The sequence below is a fragment of the Apus apus genome, chromosome 3, assembly GCF_020740795.1.
Source record: "Apus apus isolate bApuApu2 chromosome 3, bApuApu2.pri.cur, whole genome shotgun sequence".
NCBI classification, from domain to species: domain Eukaryota; kingdom Metazoa; phylum Chordata; class Aves; order Apodiformes; family Apodidae; genus Apus; species Apus apus.
Window position 1 is genome coordinate 22,445,537 of NC_067284.1, and position 25,292 is coordinate 22,470,828.

General features: G+C 38.3%; 1 protein-coding gene across 3 annotated transcripts in view; it reads left to right on the top strand.

Annotated features, from left to right (window-relative positions):
- KHDRBS2 (KH RNA binding domain containing, signal transduction associated 2) overlaps nucleotides 1–18,254 on the top strand; it is a 346,911-nt gene extending 328,657 nt beyond the window's left edge. The window contains exons 12-13 of one of the 3 annotated variants that reach the window (XR_007889030.1): nucleotides 3,482–3,586; nucleotides 18,003–18,254. The gene's annotated coding sequence lies outside the window, so the exon portion shown is untranslated. Of the gene's footprint in view, nucleotides 1–514; nucleotides 1,323–3,481; nucleotides 3,587–18,002 lie in introns of those variants that run through there. The other 2 variants (XR_007889031.1, XR_007889029.1) reach the window with 2 other exon arrangements.
- The last annotated feature ends 7,038 nt before the right edge of the window (nucleotides 18,255–25,292 follow it).

The following is a 25,292-nucleotide window of genomic DNA, read 5'->3' on the forward strand; positions in this document are numbered from 1 at the left end:
AGTCTCCTGCACTACAGAATAGCATTAAGTCCTCTTACAGGACTCCATCACTTGTCATTACATGTTCTGAAAGTGATGACACTTTTTTGCCCATGTTATTTTTCTATTTGCTCTCTGCAAATAGCGATAAGATTTGAACTATGCCTTGCTTTAGCTTTTTCTCTACCTAAAAAGAGCTAAAGTGATGTAGTCAAATGCTATTTAAACCTAACAGGTCCCTAGACTTGAGGGGGTTGGGGGGAGAGGGAGAGAAAACTATTTTTCAAGATTCCTACTCCTAGCTAGAGCTGGAAATAGACCCTAGGTCACAGTACTCACACTCCAGATTTAAGTAGGCTGTGAGATAAAGAAATGGGTGAAAATATGCAGGTTCCCTAGGGTTTACTTAGATTATAGTAATGTGTGTTAACACTTTATAAATAGTAATCTAGGGCTGCTAGAAATGTTTTTCACATTATAGCAACATAGAATAAGAAGACTGATGCTTCTGTCATTGTTTGTGTTTTGCACATAGCAAATGGAGGAGAAGTGGGAAGCTGTTTGCCCTTTATCATATAGAATGCTATTCATCAGAGCCAAAATACCTTTACTTATAGCCCAGTCTTCTGACCATTGGACTACACTTCCTAAAATGGCTTAAAAGGGAGACTTGGAAGTAGGTGATCATTTTCACTCTTTTGTGGACCATGCTAGTAATAAGTACATTTAACTATTAGTTAATCAGAGATCTTACTGGTGAGTTCTGCAGCTACATCTGTAACTGCTCTGCAGCATATAAGTTCGGGTGACTAAGCAGTCATTGTAACGCTGGTACAGCATCAATAAATGTTGAGTTAGGAGAGAGTCTAGCCTTTAGGCTGTGTCCTGAACTCGCTTTTCTCTCAAAGTCAAATATTATTTTTAGCTTTTATTGACCTGGACAGCTGACTCCACTCAGCATTAGTTTCTGGTCAAATGCACTTCTCTCCCTCTATGTCTAAACTGACCAACCAAAGAAGTTGTTTTCTTCAGGTAAGAAATGGATATGTATTATTGAGGTCCATCGTGCAAATCATTAGAAGTTAGGTGAGAATGTGAAAGCACATATAATTGAAAGGCTGTCAAAAGGCAAAAGTGTACCAAGCTTCCCAAACCATTCAAGTTGCAATTCCTGAAGTTGGATGACATTGAAACTCAATGTTTAATGCACGCAACTCTGGTGGCCATGCTCCACAGCACTAGTTGTTGAATTATCAGTCACAAAGTCTACTACAGGAGATTTCCATTAAATAAGTCATCTGTTGTCATTCACACTTTCTTTCTAGCTCAACTTACCTACTGGTTACACAGTACTTTGTCCTTAGTGGGCAGGATTGCTCACATCTTACTCTTCTCACTGGAGCAGAGAGGAAGTAGAGTATGAGTACGTATGGAGCAATGTACAAGTAAGTGACTGCAACGCAAGCATATATAATCATTGGACTTCTTTTCTAAATGCCAAGCAGTAATACATGTGAAATAAAAGTAAGTCTGTAACCATCCTGAAATGCTCCTAAATGTGCAGTAACACCATAAAAAATGTACTACAAATAACGAAACGGTAGCATTACACTAATCAAAATGAAATCAGTTCAACTGCCTAATTTTCAGTGAAGAGGTGCTTATGAAACAAAATGAACTCCAGAATGGAAGGTTCATTGCTTCCTGATCAAAAGCAGTCAGCTTTAAACACCAGTCAGGTGGTAAGTTTGTCATTTCTCAGCTGCGCTCTTCAAGGGAAGTTGCCAGGAAGGCTTGGCAGCCTTTAAAGTTTGCAGAGCATTTTTTGTCTGTTTCTTAACATCATGTGAATCAACAAAAACTCCTGGGAGGCGGGGAGGAGAAGCAGAGTCACATCAGTTCTATTAAAATATATTTGCAGCAATGAATGTCAAGCAGTTCATGTTGTGAAAGAATATGTAGTTCCTAAAAAGAAATTTTCACCACCCCTCAAGTCTGGTTCTTTCTTGTCTTAATTGTGGCCATCTGCTTTGGGGTGACTGCGTATTGTCAGTGAATTGTTGCCTAGGTGTCAGAGAAGTACAGGCTTGTAAAGCATCATTAAAAGCCAGAGATCAGGGCATCTGGAATAAAATGGGAAGCTCTGAATGAGTATATTATTGCTATATTCCATTAACAGCACAAGCCAGAATTCATTTACTTTCATAATTTGGAACAACGGCAGCTTTCCAGTTAAAACATATTTACAATAGTTTTACATTGCTTTCTACAGTCTTAGATCAAAAGGGAGAAACCAAAATTAATATGCACCAAGGCAGTAATGGAGAAACCTGTCTTTGAGCTATTCTTTCCTTTTAATCACCATGAACTCTTCTAAATAGGGGAAAGAATTATGAGTAGGTGGATAGCATCTAGGTTACTGAGGGCAAATCACTCTTCAGGGAATAACTGCAATTTGAACTAGAGTCTGACCTTTACGTGACTTGAGATGCACAGGTCTTTTCTGTTTTAATCCAGCATGAACAGCAATTGCAAGGCAGCCAACCCACTGCCAACATCACTCGACCAACTTTACCTATGTGAAGGTGTGATTTCCCCTCCTTTGGCAATTATATCATAGTCCTGAAAGAATTATCTAATGCTGACTAATGTCTTCTATTTCACATCCTCAAGTGTGGAACCTTATATATATTTTAGTAATTTTTTTATTGGTTGAAGTCCCATTGAGCTTCTGAGGTTCTTAAATTGCTTCTTGGAGTTTATTTGTCTTGTGACTTAGGTTATAAAAGTAGCACCATAAACATTAATTGAACAGCCATTAAGCAGTATGGCTGTTTGTTTTGGGTTGATAGAGGACATAAAGTTTCATACCCTGTGGTGGAAAACAATTAGATCTGATGATGAACATGCTATTAAATATGCCATTACCAGACTTCTATCAGTTTAACTTTAGAAAATAACAACCAGCTGTAGCCCAAGTATAGACAAATGATAGAAAGTAATATTTTCATTTTCATGTCATAGCTTGTTATAAATATTGTCATTTCTAATGTTTTATGCTAATGACAGTGACTAATGGTAGTCATTACCTCTATTCATTCTCATAAAAAATAACCTCAAGAGAGGGTGAGTATAACTGGAGTGCTGTTTAAAATTAAACTGTGTTTTTTCTAAAATATAGGACATAAAAAGCATTTAAATACCAAGAAGTTGGCTAGCTAATTTATTTTGGTTTGTGTGTGTTTGACAACTACATCTATTGTTAGTTTTGCCACAAGTTCGAACAGATGTTCCTTTTAGAAATTTTTTTGACATATTAACATGTATGTACATGTCATGTCTTCATTTGGTGCCTGCAGAGTGGGATAAAAGGTGAACCTTAGAGGAGGATACCTGTGGCCAGAAAAAAAATCTGATGCTGCCTCTGTAGAGCCTTAATATTAAGAACATTGAACTTCGTCATCATTTCTTATTTCAGTTATGAATTCTGCTTACTTGACAGGTACAGAGTACTTCATTATGTGCACGAACAGAAATGCTTAAATGGATGAAGCAGCTATTTACGTCTGATAGGAGCTAAGTGGGACATTAAATTAATGCCGAACAAGTGAGTGCTCATTTTAGTTGCATTACAAATGGCTGCGGCACAGCAGTAATGTGTTGACTCTTATGTGCTGACAAGTTCTATATTTCTTACAAACTTCCCTTAGAGCTCCATGCAGAAAGACAAATTCACACTCTGCATGGTGAAATTAGCAGCAGATGTGTTCATAATTAAATAAGGGTCTCTGGAGACACACCATAGTTCATCAGGAGAGTTGGTGACTGGCTGGTTTTAAGTAGAGGCTTCTGTCATATTTATATATATATATGTATATATATGTATATATATACATATATATATAAAAATGTGCTTACATAAGCCCCAAGAGCCACTACCTGTCTGTAGCCTTTGGTATCGAATCCACTTCCTGCTTTTAGAAGACCTTACATAGTTACGTTCAGCAGGTCCATGAGCAGACTGCTGACCATTAATCTGGACAGGGTGTGGCCTTTCTTATCCCTCCTTCCTCTGTGACTGTCCTCAGTTATACAGCCAAATTCAACACAGTCCCATCTGAATTTGTCTCCAGATGATGAGTGGAGACTGAAAGACTTTCACTGTATGCGAGACTCTTGCCACAGACCTCCACACCCGGAGTTCCTGTAGAGCTGAAACATTTTCCTCAAGTGCAAAACCCAGCTTCTCTCAGAAAAGCATTAAGACACTGTACTGCCATCTTCATTTCCATCCCTGTAAGCAAAGTTGATGTCCTTTGATCAAGCCACATGCATTGCAGATTCCCAGGTTTGGGAGACAAAGGAGCCTGTGTCTTTTGAACAGTAGCAAAGAAAACAAGAATATTGCCAGAAAAAAAGTCTGGTTTTTACAGATATCACTAAGGCCACTATGCAGTTCCTAATAATGAAATTATTATAATTCCTCACACCAAGTAATATCATGCTCAGAAGACTTTTACAAAACAATGTGACATCTCATAGACAGCAATACTAGCAGGGTAAATTCTCATGAGTTTAAAAACAACACTTTATTATACTAGTGCCAAGAGAGTGATAGTAATTTGAATAATCTTGAGAATTTGTCCCAGTTAGAAGAAGGGTAGCAAAATTTACAACACTGTAACTAGATTAATTCCACATAGTTTTGATCTCTTCTAACTGCCCATACAAACTTCAGTCACTGGTTTTGGGTTACACAGGTTGAACTGACCTCTGTTTTGCTTTACTCCAGTTGCAGGTTGTTTTCTGGGAGACAGAAAATTTTGACTTCAATAAATCTATCAGTGTATTTTCTGCACTTTTATCGGTTAGAGAAAAGCTAATTCAAATCTTAGATTTTTTTTTATATTGCAATATTTTCAGTAAGCTGTATTCAATTTGGTATGATTTCAGAAAGTGGTACTGTCTTTAAAACAATACTCATTAATATAAGTATGAATTACAATTATTTCTCTTTATATATGAAACTTTTTATTCAATAACAGTGGATATGTTGTGTATCCAGTAAGAGTTTGGTATCAGTCTTGTCCTAGTCAAAATTTGAGATGTTTGTAGTGTAAGGAACATTTAAACTGTTCCTGTTGTCCCTTGAGATAAGAGATAAGTACCAGAGATTCCTATTTGTATAATGAAATAATGTCTCAATCTATGAAACACCCTGAAATATCCTGAAAAGTTACTCAGCTGAAGAAAGAACAGAACATTTTTTTCTTGTGATGTTGGACCGTGATGTAGATGTTAAAGAGCAGAGAGTATCAGATGGAGTGAACATGCTGAAAGAATACCTTGGTTTCAGCATCAGCTCTTCTTTTGAGATGCTTGAAACAAAGATGTGGAAATTGAATTGGATTTACAGATACATTTTTGGTGGACAGAGGTAGCACTTCAGAATAACACTTTTCCTTTCATTCACACATATAGCGCATTTCATTGTTGTAAAAAAAGGTAACTTTACCATCATCTGAATTTTGAAGGAAAATACTAGATACATAAACAATGCCGTACTGCTGGATAAGAACATAGCTGAATTAAATAAATCAAAGAGGAATAAAGAAGCTGCAGTGATGGAGACAGAGAGAGAGATCATAAGTCAATAACTGGCTTTATGCTTCACATCTCTATACAGTAGGTTTAATCCTATTAACTGCTTTCCATTCATTCCTTTATTCTCATGGAATAAGATTCTAAGTCTGCCCGAGGTTAGTAATAAATATTATGCAACCCAATAAATTTTGTATCTTTTGTTAGCTTATACAAGGCATGTCAGAGGTGCCACTGTTTATTCTGAAGTAAAAAACAAATTTCACAACTCTGAGTAGTTGTCACTCCTGTAGAAGCAAAGACATATTTCTAAAGCCTTGTAGAGAATGAATAAACTAATGGCTTTTATCCAGGTTTTTCAGGTCACTGGATGTTGAAAACAGCAAAGAAAATTAAAATAACTCCTTTTTTGCTATCACTGTAGTTTTGCACTGTATATATGAGGATCTGCTAATATAAAAAACTATTGAGGAAGACATGGAGTGGTTTTCTTCTAGCACTTGAAAAGTAGCAATAAATGTTTCATTTCAAACTACAGCATTCCTTGAAATGTAACTTCATTTTTTTAAAAAAAGGCATTTTGAACACTAGATTTTTATCCCTCAGTGAGTTCCAATCATAGGTAATCCACTTAGAAGTAATAAGATAATTTCCTAATTGCCAGTCCAGTAACCTCTGAAAATCAAGTGGCTACTTTTTGGTTTATGCTTCATCACTAGTATTGATGCTTCTACAGGCTAGATTTTTTTTTCTCCCCTTACACATTCACAGCCTTCTAGTCTTCATGCTTTTCCTCAGTTGCTCATTGCCCCTTATTATTATTATGTCTCTTCTGAATTGTTGCCCAGGTATTGTTTAGATGCACCACTGGAATAAATTGGCAAGCTTGTTGTTATTCTATTGGTGTATTGTACTTCTGTATAAATTTCCCAGAAGAATACATTGTACCTTAAAATAGACATGTGAAATGAGGGGGAAAAAACACACCTTTTTTAACTTTTTTTATTTATTTATTTTGAACATGGTTGGGGAGAAACTGGTAAGTGCTGCACTTCCCATAAGCACTCTGCTGAGCACAAGCTCTAGGAATGGCCAACAGAGCTGAAACAGATCAAGATGTTGCAGCTGCAGATTATTACTGCTAGAAATTGGACAGAATATCAGTTCTTTCCTTGGGAGCTCCTGGGATGACAGACTAAGTATGGGCAGTGTCCACAGAGAGTCCCAGCCTGCTCTATTCAAGCAAAATAAATACATATCGTGTCTTTGTGTGTATCTAGCTTATCTTCTTGAGGGCTGTAATAGCTGTGCTGAGTTGTCAGGGCTAAAAATTCAACACAATCACAACAAAATGTATTTGATTTCTTTCTAGCCCACTCTGAGAAGAGCAAGAGCTAGTGTTTTCATGTATTTTCTGTAAACGTTCTCTGATTTTGACAAATCTGGTGGATGCCAATTACATGGAGTGATTGAAGCTTTTCAATAAAACAATACCCCTTCCTTCATTCCAGCAAGTAATACCATAATTCTACTCTTTTTTTTCACTTCCCGTTTTAGAAAGTAGGACCTGTTTACCCAAAGATATTCCCACTGCTGGAACAGTAAACCCAACTTTGTCTTTCAGAGTCTTCTGAAATGCCTATCTTCCACAGAGTGAAAGAATACTTCAGGTGCAGGTTTCTGTCCTTTCTATTACCCAGCCTTTGCTAATCACCACTCCTGTTGAGCCAATATAAGATTTGCACATAGATCTATTAAAGCAATTTTGGTGAGCACAGGCTTTTGCAACTTAAAAATGGTAGTCTTTGTGGGGAACAGGATAGATACTATGGTATGCATAGATAGTGGTTACAATCCTAGAGGTTCTCCTCCCCCTCTATTCTGCGTTGGTGAGGCCGCACCTGGAGTATTGTGTCCAGTTCTGGGCCCCTCAGTTCAAGAAGGACAGGGAAGTGCTGGAAAGAGTCCAGCGCAGAGCCACAAAGATGATTAAGAGAGTGGAACATCTCCCTTATGAGGAAAGGCTGAGGGAGCTGGGTCTCTTTAGTTTGGAGAAGAGGAGACTGAGGGGTGACCTCATCAATGTCTACAAGTACGTAAAGGGTGAGTGTCAAGAAGATGGAGTTAAGCTTTTTTCAGTGATGACCAGTGATAGGACAAGGAGTAATGGATACAAATTGGAGCATAGGAGGTTTAAGGTGAATATCAGAATTTTTTTTTTTTACTGTGAGAGTGACAGAGCACTGGAACAGGCTGCCCAGAGAGGTTGTGGAGTCTTCTTCACTGGAGACATTCAAAACCCGCCTGGACGCATTCCTGTGTGATGTGCTCTAGGTGACCCTGCTCTGGCAGGGGGGGTTGGACTAGATGATCTTTCGAGGTCCCTTCCAACCCCTAGGATTCTATGATTCTATGATTCTATGATTCTAAGCCAAGCTGGAGGTCCATTATACATACTTTCATCCTCTTGAAAAGTATTATTTAGTGTGCATCTACACAGATCACAGAATCATAGAATCACTTAGGTTGGAAAAGACCTTCAAGATCATTGGGTCCAAACATTAACCTTACTCTACCAAGTCCAGCATTAAGCCATGTCCCCAAGTGCCACATCTAGATAACTTTTAAACACATCCAGTCATGGCAACCCAACCACCTCACTGGGTAGCACGTTCCAATGTCTGACAACCCTTTCAGTGAAAAAGTTCTTCCTAATCACAGAATCTTAGGGGTTAGAAGAGACCTCAAAAGATCATCTAGTCCAGCCTCCCGACCAGACTAATGTCTAGTCTTAACCTCCCATGGCACAGCTTGAAGCCATTTCCTCTTGTTCTATCACCAGTTACTTGTGAGAAGAGAGGTATTTGTGCGCTATGAATGACTCCTGTAATGTACTTCTTTATTTGTCTTTTTAAGAAATAAAACTTTTTTTGAACAGAAGTGATGCAGTAAAGGAAATTTCCTTGCCAGGGCAACAGATTTTGCACTGTCTGTATCTTTAACATCATGCCTAGATGAAGCTAAACCTTCAAACTGAACCTAGCTTTTGGTTTGTTTCTTTTTAAGCAGTGGTCAAGTAGGGCTGGTAGTATATGCATCATTTTCAAAAATATTAAACCAGAAAACAAATTATTAGTATTTATGTATATAAGAAATAACTGAAGTCGTTGTCATGATTTTATAGGGGTTAAAAACTAAAACTATCAGCATGATCCACATCTCTCAGGAAATAAAGCAGGGGTTAAATACTTCATGTGTTGTAAGTGCATTGTAGCTTCATGTTCCATTTAGCATTGCAGATTTGGCATAATGAGCAATTACACTGATGAACAAAGAACCTCTTCCAGAAGGAGGGATTTACCCAAAAAGAGGTGAACTGTTGGATAACCAGTGCCCAAACCTGAGTTAGATGAAAACTGCCCAATAGTGATGGGTTCCCCAGGAAGTGTAATTGTACCAACAAAGAACAGAGAAGGAGGGAGTTGAACACCAGGGTTCCTCTTGAAGATTAAAGTGGGGTTTGGTCTGTTCATTCTTTTTTAGAGGGTAGGGAGATGTGCTTTCACCAGAATTATGGCTGTTCTCATTGCCCATAAACATATAGTTATGACGTATATTAAAAGACTTTCAGTTCAATGCTTTTCTCAGAACTCTTCTGGTTTTGCTTGTTTCCAAATAAAATGATAGGAAGATTTGCATCAGCAGGGAGCACTGACATTATAGCCACTAGAATTTTTCAAGTATTTTAGATGCAGATTCAAGCACACTTTTGGGCTATAAAATTATCTCATTTTCTAATTGCACTTCACATTCAACTGTTTGCTGTTTCTTGGACATTTGTTATGCATTGAGCAGCTGCTTCTATTGTCATGGCCACAATGACTTCTGTATGTTTTCCATTCATACGATTAATTTAAAATCAAGGAATATCTATTAGGATCCAGATTTCTGAAGTACGTAATTCTACATTTTTTTGAAAAGCATGTTGGCATACTAGTGTATTTCTCTGTTGCCTACCTTAAATTCATCTACAAAATGTCTTAGCTTTCAGATCTATCCTACTTATATTTTTATTTACTTTCTATTTTGAGATTCCACTTTCAGCCATGTTCTTATAAAATAGTTAAAGCATATTCAGCATCAATCTGTATATGAATACCACAGTGTGCATGCCAATGGCTTGTTGTCAGAATCTCATCCTAATTTTTATACTGTCATAACCAATCTTTGTCCAGAGAGATTTTTATTATATGATAATAATGTCATAGTACAGGGAGCAAGATTTTTTGTAATGACTGATTGTTTAATTGGTAGTTGAGTGGAAAGTACTCACACTACTTAGCTACTGCAAGGTTTGTCTGTGAAATTAGGAAGAAGACTATATGCACAGCACCAAGGAACAGAGTACAAGGATTGTGAGACTTTTGCAGCCTCTTCTAATGTATTATACATTAACAACACTAGAAAAAGAATCCTGAATTAGAATGTTTTCTATGTCTACTGTTCTTGTGCTCCTAAGAACCACAGAATTGTTCTAGTTGGAAAAGACTATTAGGTCATCAAGTCCAACCATCAACCTGACTACTGAGTCTGGGGTGAAACCATGTCTCTAGGAATCATACTATACTTACATGCCTTTTAAACACCTCCAGGGATGGTGATTCAAGTACCTCCCTGGGCAGCATGTTCCAGTATTTGAAAACCCTTTCAGTGAAGAAGTTTCTCATAATACCCAATCTAAAAATCTAAACCTCCCCTGGTGCAGCTTGAGGCTATTTCCTCTTATCCTAGTAACAAGTGATAGTTACCTGCTTTCATATAGTTGAAGAGAGCTATAAGGTCTCTTCCCCCAGCCTCCTTTTTTCCACACTAAACAACCCCAGTTCCCTCAGATGCTCATCATAAAACTTGTTCTCCAGACCCTTTTAACTGGGGAGGGAGGGGGCAAAACTGAACACAGTACTCGAGGTGTGGCCTCTCCAGTGCCAAGTACAGGGGAACAATCACTGCCCTAGTCCTGCTGATATTTCTGACACAAGCCAGGATGCTGTTGGCCTTCTTGGCCACCTGGGCACACTGCTGGCTCATGTTCAGCCAGCTGTCAATCAACACCCTGGATCCTTTACCTTTGGGCAGCTTTCCATTCTTCCCCAAGCCTGTAGAGTTGCATGGGGTTGTCGTGACCCAATTGCAGGACCCAGCACTTGGCCTTGTTGAACCTCATACATTTGGCCTTGGCCCATCAGTTACTTGTGACTGGCTGGCAGCTGGATTTAACTCCATTCACCACTACTCTTTGGGCCTGGCTGTCCAGCCAATTTTTTACCCAGCTAAGAGTACACTGGTTTGAGCTGTATGTAGCCTTTGTCTCCAGGAGAATGTTGTGTGAAACAGTGTCAAAAGCTTTACTAAAGTCCAGTTAAACAACATGCACAGCCTTTCCCTTATCCAGTAAGTGGGTCATCTGGTCATAGAGCCATAGAAAGAGTTGAGGTTCATTAAGAAGGACCTGTCTTTCATGAACCCATGCTGACTGGGTCTGATCACCTAGTTGTCCTGCATGTGTTGTATAATGGCACTCAAGATGATCTGCTCCATAATCTTCCCTGGCACACAGCTCAGACTGACAAGCCTGTAGCTCCCTAGATCCTCCTTCCAGCCCTTCTTGCAGCTAGGGATTGCATTTGCCAGTCTCCAGTCAACTGGTACCTCCCTCGTTAGCCAAGACTGCTGACAGATGATGGAAAGCGGTTTGATGAGCATTTCTGCCAGTACCCTTGGGTAGATCCCATCTGGCCCCATAGACTTGTGTATGTCCAGTGGTGCAGCAGATCACTAACCGTCTCCTCTTGGGTTATGGGGGCTTTAATCTGCTCCCCATCCCTGTCTTCAAGTTCAGAGAACTGGGTACCCAGCAAACAACTGGTTCTACAACTAAAGACTGAGGTAAATATGGTCTCTTTCTCGGCATTTCTACTCTCTCTGTAACTCAGAAATATTTTCTGTAATGTTTTTAGCATTCTCATAAATATATTTCTGAAGAAAAAGCAGTTATTTTCTTAATATTTGTGAACTGCAGGCAAGCATTAATCTCATCCTAGTATCTGTGAATTCAGCTGGCAGAATGAGGCACATGTAACAATACTGTGGCAAATAATTCACTGAAAGAATGTGATGTATAGGCTTCAGAGGCACACATACATCAGCAGAGCACTGCATATGCTTGTCCTAGCAACAATCAGGCAGATATTTCCATCACATGGAAATTGGTTGTCACAACTAGTTTTTTGTGAGAATCTGGAAAAGGGATAGCAAAACTTGATTTTTGTCCAGGACAAAAGGAGAGTAAAGGGCAACACAAGAATAAACAATAATGTATTTAGGAATATACTTTAAAATATCTGAATGATCTTTATCCAAGCAAAAGACAGTTAGGACTGATAAAGATAATAACCCTGAAAAATAAATATAATAACTTATCTAGACTTTTTACTAAAACTGCAAAAGGTTGCCTTATCATAAGCTATAAAAGATGTCATTAAATCATCAGCCCTTATGAATAATTGCCTCTTGTGGGTTCTGAGATGCTCTTTTCTCTCCCAGTACAGTAACTACATACAATTCCAAGAATTGATACATGTAAGGAAGTTTCAGTGTCAGACTGACAAAAAAAGTAAAAAATAATAATAAAAAAGGGTATATCTTACTACAGTGATGAGAAGTCCTATTCACCTCAGTGGGTCTAATCGTAGGTGTATAGGTTGTAAGATCTGTCTCTAAAATTATACTGTGCTAAATAAAAGAGCACAGGAGACAGTTTAATAAATGGGCTACACCAAGTCAGTTTGATGGTGTTCTGTGAAGTGTAGTCTGTGTACCAATAAAAATCTCCATGATTTTTATTAATTCCATTAAAGTAGTACACCGCCTCCAAATATTTATAGAGCTCAAGCAGGCTCACTTCAGGATGAGCCCTTCATACATACCAGAGGTACCATTTCCTGCACTGCATACAATTGGTATCTGTTGAGCCATAATCCCTAAATCAGAAACACAAATATTTGGGTTAACAAAAAATGGAAAGCCTCATTCTTTGTTCTTGACCTCCCAATACATATTTTTTCATGACTAGCATCCTTTATCCAGGACTGGAAATGTAGTGGGTTTTTGCCATCATGAACACAAAGGACAGTGGTGATCAAATTCAAGCTGATCCAAACCTCACTGAAACTCATTGACTTCAGGAGATTTGAAATCAAGCCTTCAGTTCAATGTTATGCACATGATGCATTATGAAGCAACTGAGATTTGACATTAACAATCAGAAAAATAAAAATGTATTTATTTTATCTTTAAAAGAGTAGGTGGATCTGTTAAAGAAAAAAAATTGAGGGATTGTAAAATGTAAACTTCTGTGTACTGTCATAGAAATCTGTTTTATTTTTGTATACACAAAGTGTTTAACAACTGCTAAGTATTTTAAGTCAGACCTGGAACTGCCAGCTGTCATATTTGCAGTGCATAGATGTTAAATACAGAGTGCAGATGTACAGAATAATCCATTGTACAACCTAAAGCTATAACAATGAACAATCTGATGAATGCTAAGGGAATAAAGTTTAAAATCCTTTTAACCCTTGGAGAAGGGTGAGGAAAGTACTGTCTGTGCTGCAGGTGTTGTTGCTTAGGACCTGAGGCACAAGCAGGGGTCTTGGAAGTCTTGCCAGTTCAGTTTTGTGCTGTGGTTTTTAGGCCATATGGACCCCAGTAGGACAATCCCTAATCAAGCCTGTGCTGGGGTTTCAGGTCTTCCAGTCTTCCTCTTCCCAAGCCATGATCCAGCCACTGCTCCTGGCCTTATGCCAGGGGGCTAGAGGAAAAGTTGTTGGACATCCTCCAGCTCCACATCAGGAGGAAGAGGAATCAAGTGCTCCAGGTCATCCTGCTTGGTCAGGGGGTTTCCTGCAGCCTCTGCTCCTAAAAGCAATGGATTAGTAACTGCCAATTGGAGCCTGCAGTGACCTTCCTCAACCAGCAACTCTCTTTGAAGCCTGAGGTGGTCACTGGGCATTGTCTTTGTTACCATGACAGGGAAACAGTCCCCTTTCATATGGATTCTGCCTGGCTTTATACACATTCATCACAGGTATTCAGTTTCCACTCAGTTTTTTTGGGTTTTTTGATTCCACAAGTGTATTTGGCTGAGAAGTTACTCCAAGTAAGTTTCAAGGAAGAGCAGGATTGTTCACATACAAAAGGCTGGTGCTTTGAAAATGCTACACAACAATAAAAATTAAAATCAGTAAAATATCCTTAAGTGCAATTTTCATTGTTTTAAGAAGTCCTTTTCATACTCTGTTTTCATGTTCTATTAATTTTTTGATACATTAGATTTCCTTATATTCTGTACGAAGAAAGGAAGTTTTTCAAATTTTTTTTAGATTAGTTGTTAAATTTCAGGTCTCCGCATTAGAGTTTTCATATGACTTCAAAATCATCAAAATAATTCCTTTTTTTCTATGCAAATATGCAGATTTTGCTTTCATTCCTATCTTGTCATAAGAAATCCAGAATTCTAGGCAGTATAAAAATTGAGCCCTGAATCATCATGTCAATATTAACCTATTTCCCTTTTCAAAATCAAGTGTAATTTTACCAGACATTCCTTTAACTCTATGGTAAAGTAGCTCTTGCCATGTTAAATAATAAGCCATGCGAATTTCAGCTCTTGGGGATCTATTCTGTACCTCCAACAGGAGAAAAATCTGTTTTCAGTGGTTATGACTTTTAATGTTCCTAACTTGAAATAACCCATATAGTGACATCATTCAGGGGAAATCTAGCTTTTCTGCACCCTTACTCTTTCCAAAAAGGTCTTAGAAAGCAATACAAAATCATATTATATTATGGCTGCTGCCTTGACAGTAGAATTGACTGTACAGTGCATTTGTATTTATAGATTGTGCAGTAGTACATTTGATGGTTTGAATAGTAGTACATTCTACTGCCATATAATTCATGTCTTTCCAGATTTTGTCACATTGAGTTACTTACTCCCCTGGAGCAAGGCCGGAAAAATAAGACCTGAACTCTTGTGATTGTAGCCATGAATGTAAGAGTTGAGAAGGCTGCTCCAGCTGTGGGTGTCTGTATGTGCATATATCCATTTGCCATCCCCTGGACTGGGACTGGCAAGCAGGATACAAACATGGGTGACAAAAATAACCTTTGACTTCTGATCTGAGAGTTGTTCTGTGCCAGCAACAATATTGGCAAAGAGCACCCCATTCCTTGGATTGTTCTCTCTTGTAGAATACTATTCCTGCACAGCAAAGACAATTCTTCTAATTCCTCAAAATACAAAATATAGACAATCACAGCTGCCATTGGTAGGCTCTGTTCAAGTTTTTTCACCTTTTCTTTTTGTGGTTGTATGTTTACTTGTGAATATTAAAGCCAGATTTTTTGGTGGAAAATGTATGAAGAATATTTTTATAATCATAAATGTACCTGGGAGTTTTTAATAATTTGTATTTTAAGTATCTGAGTTTACTTCATCGTTGATGTGATCAACTACCTGCATTTGTGAGGTATACCTATGTGCCACTGTGGTAAGCACTGCAAGTCTGCAAGTTTAAGAAATACATAGCAGGAATTAATAGGCTTGTCTTTTTTCAAAGTGGGTCAGTGATTATGGACTGCTTCATTGCCTATGATAAATAAAGGAAATTTGCATGAAAAAAAAAAAAAAGTAAATAGAAGGATCTAATGGCTTCACAAGTGAGCATGAAGTGATATTTGGAGAACTGGTTCTGTATAAACTTGCTTGACATCTAACTTCAAGCAAAAAATTATTATGGGAAAGTCTTCCTGCTACCAAGAAATCTTTCCAACTATCAGGGAAGCTGATTCCTATAGGATACCCACAGCTCCTGTCTTAAGAGAAGAAGCTGAGCTACATAATTATTGAAGAAAATTGTGTGACTTTTGGAAAAAAAAAGTAAAATTAAGTAAGAAGAAGAGAAAGTAGACGGGGGAATAAAAGGAAGAGACTACATTGAAGAAAAGCATTGCCTTACAAGCCAATTACTAAATTAATGTTCTTGGGCCTGGGCTACTGGTAAAATATTTGGGAGCACACAGAAATGTTTCATAAACACAGTGAGATCTCCTGTGATGTAAAATCCCTGTACTTCCTTCAGGGCCTGGCAAGAAAACTGGGTTTTATACATAATTTTTATTTTTCTAACTAAAAGTTAAAATTACCTGAAAAATTAAGCTGTCTCTGGTTAATGCTGTCAAAATACCTTATCTCAACTGTTCATGCTTGTCTAATTAGACTTCACTCTTTCTTCCCTCTCATTTTGAATGCTATTTGGACATTTGTTATTCTCCGGGCTCTTTTTTCACAGTCACTTGAAAACAAAACATAAAATCAATGATGCTGAAGTTTATGTAGGCTTAATACTAGGCAAAAAATCAAAGTGCCTAGATCTGCTGTCGATAGGATACATTTGTGTAGTTCTCCATGTAGCACTTTAAAGTGTGGTAACTGACAGCAATCTCATTCTGAGAAGAGGAAGAGCCATATGGCTCCATTTTATGGGTGGCTGGTTTTATAATAGCTCAGAACAAAACATTCATGATCCTTAAACAGATTCATCTTACTCCTCTAGATGGGTGAAGTAGCTGTGCTCAGTGCTGTGGAGTTCCAGTCTTTTCCATGAACTGTCCTGTTAGGAAGGCATGCCAAGAATTGTGGTTTGTCAAGACAGGAGAAATATTTCCTCTGAGGAAATCTTTAGATTCAGCAGGAGGTTCTCATGGTTTGTGGGGTATGTGAGGTCAGACTACAGTAATTAGTTCATACCTGTACTCTTTAGTGCCTCTGATGTGAATGGCTCTGAAGGCACTCCCAGGCAGAACAGGACAGTCTGCAGTGAGATGCCATACAGCTATTTCAAATATGTAGACACTAGAAAAGGTTTGAAGTTGACATTTTGGTCACTGTAGATATGTGTGCATGTGCCTGGCTACCCACATGTGCATCCATATGAATACTAGACCTCTGGAAGGATTTTAAATGGCTTGCTTTGGCTTTGCGCCTTCCTTTTTATACTGAGCTGTCTGTTTGAACTGAAATTTAGAAAATAGGTAATGCAGTATCTCATTTCATTGTAAACCCTTCCTGATTGATCACTTGCCTTCTCCCGAGATGCAGCATTATAGCACAAACAAACTGGTATGAACTGCAACTAAAAATACTTCTTGGAGTTCTTCTTTTCTAGCGAAATGTGTTTTTCATTAATACTAATGTTCAGACTCAGGAAAGAATTATCTAAAGAAGTGTGTTATATACAGAACTTTAAGCTATTGCTCTTCTTGATAGTACAAATCTGTTTTCCTACAGTGAATCATGTGAATTGTTGCCTGTCATTGTATCCCCATGTTCATCTCTCAACAGTTGTGGGTGTGATACAAACCACTTAAAAGTAATTCACTGCCCAGACTAGGCGGATTCCTCTGTTATATCAATATATTTTTTCCCTTGTATATTTTGGTTTGATAAGTGCTAATACAAAGATTCTTACCTTTAAAATGCTTTTTAAACGCTTACTGATCTACAGAGACAGAAAAAAAACAACAGTTAACAAGTTACTCTGATAGATAGTGCAATCCCTCAGGAGGTATTCATAACACCAACAGCAGCATTAACATTCATTTTATCACCACTGAGCATGTATGTAATTCTGTAACATCAGCCTCAACGTTGGGCAGTTCTGGTCTGAGGTTAACTATAGGCAAAACCACGTCACTATTGAAAGAAATGTGGAAACCAGCGTAAAGTGTTTAACTTTCAGTTTGAAGTTGCATTAATACAGGCCTTTACAGATAACAGAACCAAACTGAATACAAGTGAGCAGGCTATGACTTTTTTAATGGTATACAAAGGGACAACTTATGTCTTTTTTGTTTGTTTATTTGGCTAATAATTTATCTTGGTTTTAGTCTGTTTCAGTCCTGAGTTAGGCAGAAAAATAACAATTTTTAGAAGGATGGTGTCACTATATAAAATAATTTGGATATGAACTATGGATGGGATGCTATTTGAAGACAAATATAAACCTTGTAAGAGTAAAGAGGTAAACAGTATTCAGAAATCATCACAGAGGGCTTTGTTCACAACATTTGAAACTTACTGGAAAACTGTGTGCCATTATGGTTTGTCAAAAACCATGCTGAAAATCAAAAAGATGTACAGAAAGGAGTTCTGAAATTAACAAAATTAACACAGCAATGATACAGCAGAAAAAGTGTTAATGCCTGTTATAGCCCTTGAGCTATACAAATGGGTGTTGCTGTTTTGATCATGCTTGATGTGCTATGTCTTGACTAGGTCTTACCCCATTCTGTTTCTACAGGTTAGTGAGACTTTAATCAAGAAAAAAAAAATAATCTAATGAACAGCAATTTGAAGCACAGCATTTTGAAAGGTCAAAATGGTACATTACATCCTTATTATCCAGAAGAACAGATGAGTTTAATATCCCAGCAACAATTTCCTGTGAAGAAGATATTAAACAAGAGCTGAAAAAGGCATAAGGTTCCTTCTTCCTTTCTTATGACAAAGATTGTAACAAGATGATGAAACTATACAGAATAAAATTCTTTCTGCTTCAGTGTTCAGGCTGTGCATCCTGCCTCTGATTTCAAAAACCTAAGCTAACCAAAAAGCCAACACACATGCTATTTGTCTCAGGTCCTTTACAACATATTTTACTGCTTAGATGACCCAGTTTCCATTAATATTCTCTAGTGTTAAAGATGGGAACAGATGTTAGCAGAAGATGTACAGTGCAATGCATTTTGGAAAATGCTTACTGTGTTGAACTGCAAGAAATAATGCACTACATCAGCACTTCTTAAAATATAGGTTTTATAGTTTCTGTTTGAATAGAACTAAGAACAGAGATAATGTATTCCAACACACAATGTGTTGCATGTGTCCTGCTTTGGAGAGTTCCTGAAGGTACAAAATTGTTTAAAGGCAAAGGAATTTGTAGTATGTCCTGTAGGTTGTTAACACTTAGATTAATGGAAGGAACTATCATAATTGTCTTCCTTAAATCTTTATCTGCATGAAGACTTGACTTTACAGGTCTAAAGAGAGGAAAAAAACCTTCTGGAACTTTATATTACATTTCACCCTAAGATAGACCATCAGGGTCCTCATGTTAAATCTTATGAAAACTGAACAAAAGCTATGCTTAAATATAAACAAATGAGTATATGGCATGCGCCCTTATTAGTTACTTGAATTCATTGCACATGAGATATGAGAAGTCTGCTATTACATAATAGTGCAACAAGTTTTAAATATATTCCTAATTATTAAATAAAACACTTTATATTATTCCAAAAGTTATCTGTCTTGAAGTACTGCAAGTTGAACTAGACCTACACAGATTTGCACATGTTCACAAGTAGAAATCGTATTGAAACTCTTTTTTCCACACCATTTAGGGAATAAATTTGAAAAATAATTTCTCCATGGTGTGTTACATGTAGCATCTTGCTGAGAAAAGCCATTCTACTTTGGTCAAGGAGATAAAATGAACATATCCAAAAACTGTTTTCAGTCTCTCTAATGAATATATGTATATATGTGTGTGTGTGTATACATACAAAATGGTTTTATTTTCCTTTTCTTAGGTGATTTTATTTTCCACTGGTGATTGCAAATGTATTTTTCATCCTTTGTTTTGCAGCTGCAAAGTAGGATAGCTTTTTCAGTGCATTGGCAATGTGCAACCTATTTTGAAACTTCAAAGGTCTTGCAAAACTACAGACAGAAATCCCTAATGGGTGCTCATTTCACAGATGCCTATGGAAATTAATGTTTTCCATGTGCCTAGAAAAAAATCCACTAGAAATAAGTTTCTATCAAGTTCTTTGTGATTTAGCTAATAGTCCTTGAAACTGAAATGACTACAAATAGCTCTTTTGTGCTTCCCAACCAGATACATCAGCTATCAAGTATGCAGCCTACAGAAAATAATAAACAAAACTATTTTTTCAGTTCCACATTGTTATTCACAAAATAAATCCATGAATTTTTATAATCTGAATTAGTAAGAACTCTGACCATATGTACTTTTGCTATTAAATATATGCTTTTGTATCAATTTTTAAAGAGAAAATGGGGAATGACTGAGTAGAAGATCCAGGGTACTGAGGGGGGACTCAATGTATAATCCCACAAACAACTCCAGGATTTTTCAGAGAGTGAGTCCAATATATCAGATGAAGACAGTGGGGTTTGTTACAGTCTTTTCAGTTTGCTCATGATTATGCAAAATGCTGTTACTGAGTCACGCGTTATTTAACACGGGGAGCACCTTGAACACATTATGCAGCCTTACTTAGTTATCTTACAAAATGGATTTTTTCACTAGGTGTGCACAGTCTTTTTTTTTTTTTTAGTTACCAAAGTGATCAAGTACATCTTATGAACCAATATGCCAGTTTGAAGTTAAACTTTAAGAGGGATTTACTTTCATCAGTTATCTTCAAGAAATCACGTGGCGGTTGGGCATTTCTGTGAAGTCTTTCTTTAATGAGGAAGGTGAAGAGTAAGCATTGCACATAAAATGTTGGACCTGTGAATCCGTGAGAGTCATATTTCCAAGCAAAGGACCACATAATCTTCTGTGTAGTATTCTTTAAATTAACAGAAGATTGAAAAAGGATGTGGCTGATGGAAAAGGTGTCATACTGAAGCTAGAGCACAAAACAGAGACATCAAAATGCAACAGACCATGTGCATGCACCTTCATGATTTTGCTCCAGGAGGTGCTGATTTGTAATCCCAGTAAGAAGGGCACTTGGTCTTGGTGAAGTATTGCTTAAAATACTATTTATTGCAGCTAGCAGTATAAAGAAAAAGATGTCAGGACAGGTAAACTTACATCCCTATAGATGCTGGAAACCCCAAGTTATATGCAATTGAATTGGCCTCAAAGTAGAACGCAGCCTCCTGTGCAAATCCTGTCCATGTAAAGGTTACTTAGTATTTCAGGCTTCTGAGCTCTTGTAAGATTTTACTCAAAGAAAATAATTCACTTTATCATTTCCACTAGCAAACAAAAACAGATGTTCATGTGAAAAATTGTTGCTGCTGTGTTAGATAAAGGCAAGGAGCCAGAAGCAGTACAATTGGAGAGACCAAGTGGCAGCTGCCCACAGGCTGCTTCATTGCAGTTAGCCGGCTAAGTTTATTCTGCAGCCAGAGGATGTGCACAGCACAACACAGACCTGAAGGTCCTGTGTGCACAGCACAGTGCAGGCCTGTGCCTGGTCAGAGCAATTGCCATCTGGGTCACTGACTCCTCCTTCTACAATGGTCTTTTGGTCAGGATGTCTGCACCTGTATACATACTTACCTATTTTACATCTACATATAAAAAATCTTCAGTGCTCCAAAGCAAACCAATACGTTGTATTCAGCTCTGCACGTATTAAAGATCTGTACATGTCTATGACAAATATTTATTTGTACAGGTCTTTGTGTCCCTTTAGGTGGAATTCTGTAAGAAGTCAGGTAGGTTCAGAATTATGCAATTTTTACCTGCAAATGCTGCTGAAAGGCTATGTAAGTACATTTTTGCATGTGTGCTTTTTGTGTCTGCAGGTCAAAATCTGGTTATACTTGCATTGAAATTTGTTTTGTTTAGTCACTCAGTGTTACTTGATATTATATGGATAAGTAACCCATGAACTAGAAAACACATTAAAATCAAAGGAACAAAGTCAGTTGCATTATTAAAGAGAGATTAAAATAATTTTACTTGAAAGGCATTTTAGAGACAATACAGCCTGATTTCCTGATGTGAACAGAAGCTAATACATCAATCAGCCCTGCTACCACCTGACAGCTGCTCAGCATCTAATGGGAAATGTGATGGTGGTCGCAGTCCAGTTGATAATGGACAGGTGTCGGCATCACAGAAATGATCATCACAACTGGCTCTAATTAGCACCTTTGTTGACAGTCTCAGCAGCAAGGCCAGTGCTTGAATCTGCGTGGAGACTGCCTTGCAAGCTCTGCTGGTGTGGGACACTGGGCTCAGCTACTGAAACCATCCTTAGTTTTGCACATAAATCAGAGGAACACAGGTCCTGACACTCTTTATTTGCCTGTAAATTCTATGTGCATGTGCATTGCTGTGGCATACCTCTGGAAGTGATGGCTCTGTACAGAGGGTTGGACACATTCAGAGCACACTGCCCACTTGCGCTCACCAACAGTAGAGCCTTTGGACTTAGGCTTGGGGTTGAAGACTGATGGGGATGAAACCAAAGGCTATCACTAATGTAAAGGAGAAGACACATATGACTCATAATGGGGCTCTGGTCCCATTCAAGTTTTTCTTAATTTTAGTTTATTTTAGATCCAACTGTGGTTCAGTGGACTTCTAGTAACCACTTTACTCCTTCATGCCTCATTCTATTCTTTTGTGCGAAGGTCATTATACTTGTCTCACTCAGACATAATATGAGGCTTTGCTAACTAACCAATGCCTTAAAGTATTTATACACCTCTCATGGAAATCAATAGACACATTAAAACTCAGATTTATCGGAACATTGGTTTCGTGATAATTCTGTTAAATTAGTTATAGGTGATGACTGTTGCAAGTATCTATTTTGCATTTACCCATCTTCCCATTCACTCTGCTGAATACTAAAAACAGTTTCTTCTTCCACACAGCCTGCCTTGTCAAAATCAGCATTTAAAACTAATTTTCCTTTGGTGCACAGAAATCTACACTATTTATGGGTTAATTATCACCTACTTCCTTTACTTAGCTCTATAGACAAGTGTAATATAGGTCAATTATGTCACTGTAGGAAGTGAGAATGTTTTTATGGTACAAAAAATAAGTAAAATATGGGTGATAAGTTTTATTGCAACTAACAGCAGTAACTGAAGTATACAGAGGTTATTAGAGCTCATTAGTACCTTTTTCCAAATAAAGGCAGGAATGAAGGACAGAAAGGAAAGTAAGTAAAGAAAAAGTAGAGAGGTTGGAAAAAAAGAAAGCAAGAACAGTTCTGGTTTCATGTGTATGGAAAATTGTTGAGTTTGTTGCATGTGGCATAGTTTATATATAGATAAAAAGTGAGAAAACCAAATTGGAAAACTGACTCACAATGTTAGGCAAAATATATCCTAAAGGACTGAAAAAAGAATGTAAAAGGCCTGAGGTTTACCTGTTTTCATCATTTTTCCTAAGGCCTACCTTCATTAGAAATGATAAGGATATAAGATAACACAAGCACTTACACAGGTTCAAAGCCACCACTGAGCCAGATTCTGATCTCTTCCCATTGATTTTGCACTGCTCTATTACATCTGATTTCAAGGACATGTCTTCTCATTTACATGCATCTACATAAATTCAGGATCAAGTCACCAGCTTTTGCTTCTTCCAGTGTTAATAATGAGCAGTGACTGCTATAGTGTGCTCCTAAAGACACTCTGGAAAAAGAATATGTCATCGTTAGGCTAATGAGGAGAAAGAGGGAGAGAGATAGCTAAATGTTTTCTCTCTAGCCCAATTAAAGGAGAAAGAGCAAGACAAAGAGAGGGGGACAGTGTTCTAGAGGGAGAGCTGTGTACATGATGGATTTCTTCCTGCCTTTAGCTACAAGAACATTCTGGTTAGGTGGAACTGAATAAAAGACATGAGGAGATGGGAATACAAAGGATAAATCCTTTGACTGAAATCAGACTATGGCAGCATGGGCCATCAGTCTGAGCTGCACAATAACTTCCAAAAATTGCTTTCTTGGGAAGGAAAGAATGTGATAACAAGTTCTCTATTGTCATTAGGCTTCCTAAAACAAATTATTCATGCAAATATGAAGGAACAAGGCTTGTCTGCCTGCTGACAGCCTCCTTGGCCGTCCACAGTCACTGCTCTAAAGGGAGAGAACTGCTTCTGTACAAAGGACTTTGCTAGTCTGGACATGACTGAGCTCACTGACAGGTGCCAACTCGCTGTTTATAAAACGAGCAGAACCTGGTCCCCTGAAGATTTGTGCCAGCAACATCAGCCCTCTGACCTGCCAGAAAGGGTGTCTACATCTCAAACCACATGCTAAGTCCCAAACTCATGCTGTCCCATGGACAGGGCCTCAGCACTGCCAGGAGGTGTGGTAGCTCACCTGGCCCACACCTATGCCAGGTACCACACCAAAGGTTTCACATTACAGATGACTGCAAGCCAGTACTCAGGGCCACATGCCAGGCCAGTTTCATTTTTTTCCTGAGTCAGAAGTCCCTGGGGTTGAGTGTGCTGTTTAGGGCTCCAAGTGCTTCGCAGGGAGTCGATGCTCCTAGCCCACGATCAAAATTGATGGGAATGATTGCATGTACATCATGGAAGTTGAGGAGACTTTTCTTTCCAGACACAGAAAAGAGCATTCTATCCAGTCGCAGAGAGGGACAATGTACACACATCATCTCATATGACAGAATACTTGCTCCTTTAGGCTGCCAGCAGAGACATAAATGGGCTTGCTAGAAAGATTTCTTTGCACCCACAGCTTTGCTGCTGACTCCACATGCAGCTCACAACACCTTTCTGCTGTGCTGTGACCACATATCAAAGATATAGCCCATCCATGGGCCTCAGTCTGCATGCTGCTGAGTGCATGTGACCCATGGTCCATGGGTGGGTCCACGTTATCTGCAACAGGATAAACACATGAGCAGGCAGATGATGGGTGAGAGTTAGATGAATATTCTTTGTGTCCAGACCTTACTATTTAACAGGACTGCATGGTTACATGTAAATGCAAGGTTTTTTTCTATAGGTCATAGAGATCTATGACCAAAGGTAACAAGGAATGCTTGAGTTTCCTTGTAATCACCTCAGCCACCAGCCCTGTTGGGACTCATTTCACCTTACCATGCAGAGAGCAGAAGAAACTACCTTGTAACCCGATTTGTATATAATGCTGTGACACTGAGCTGAGTGATAAAAAGCAATCCTGATGTGCCTAGGATAAACCAGTCCCCAGATATTTAATTTATGTTACTTATTTTAAATCTCTGCATATTTCCTTGCCTTCTGACTAAAATGTAGCAGCTTTGTGAGCTAAGCTATAGCTGCCCTTTTACCATTTCAAGTGCCAGAAGCTTTAGCTAGGAAAAATGATGTGAAGACTTGGTGTGCTCTGCTAGTCTTACATATTACAGTTTCTCTCAATAACTAAAGAGAAGCTGAGAAAGTTCCTGAGAATGACTTGCATTACCAGCCTCTTGCTATAATTATTTTTTAATCTGTGACTCCTGACTTCCCATCCTGGAAGACATTTTGGCTGGATGACTGGATTAGACTTTTTTCTGTTGCAATGAGATCTATTTTCTGCATTCACCGCTTACCTGAGCAAAGACAACAGAGGGGAAATATTTGATCTGGCTTCTGGTTGCCCAGCAGGAGTCACAGGATGATTTCCCAAGCCTTTCAGGTAAGAACGCCAGACAGGAATGTCTCCATCAATTCTCCTCTCGGCACAGCAGAAGACGGGGAAAAAAGCATCCTGTGTTAAGGTAATCTGCCAGCAAGACCAACAGTAGCCCAGGCTCATGCAAGCAAGCCAAACTGAGCCTTGTTTGTATAATGACAAACAGGAGCTGAGGG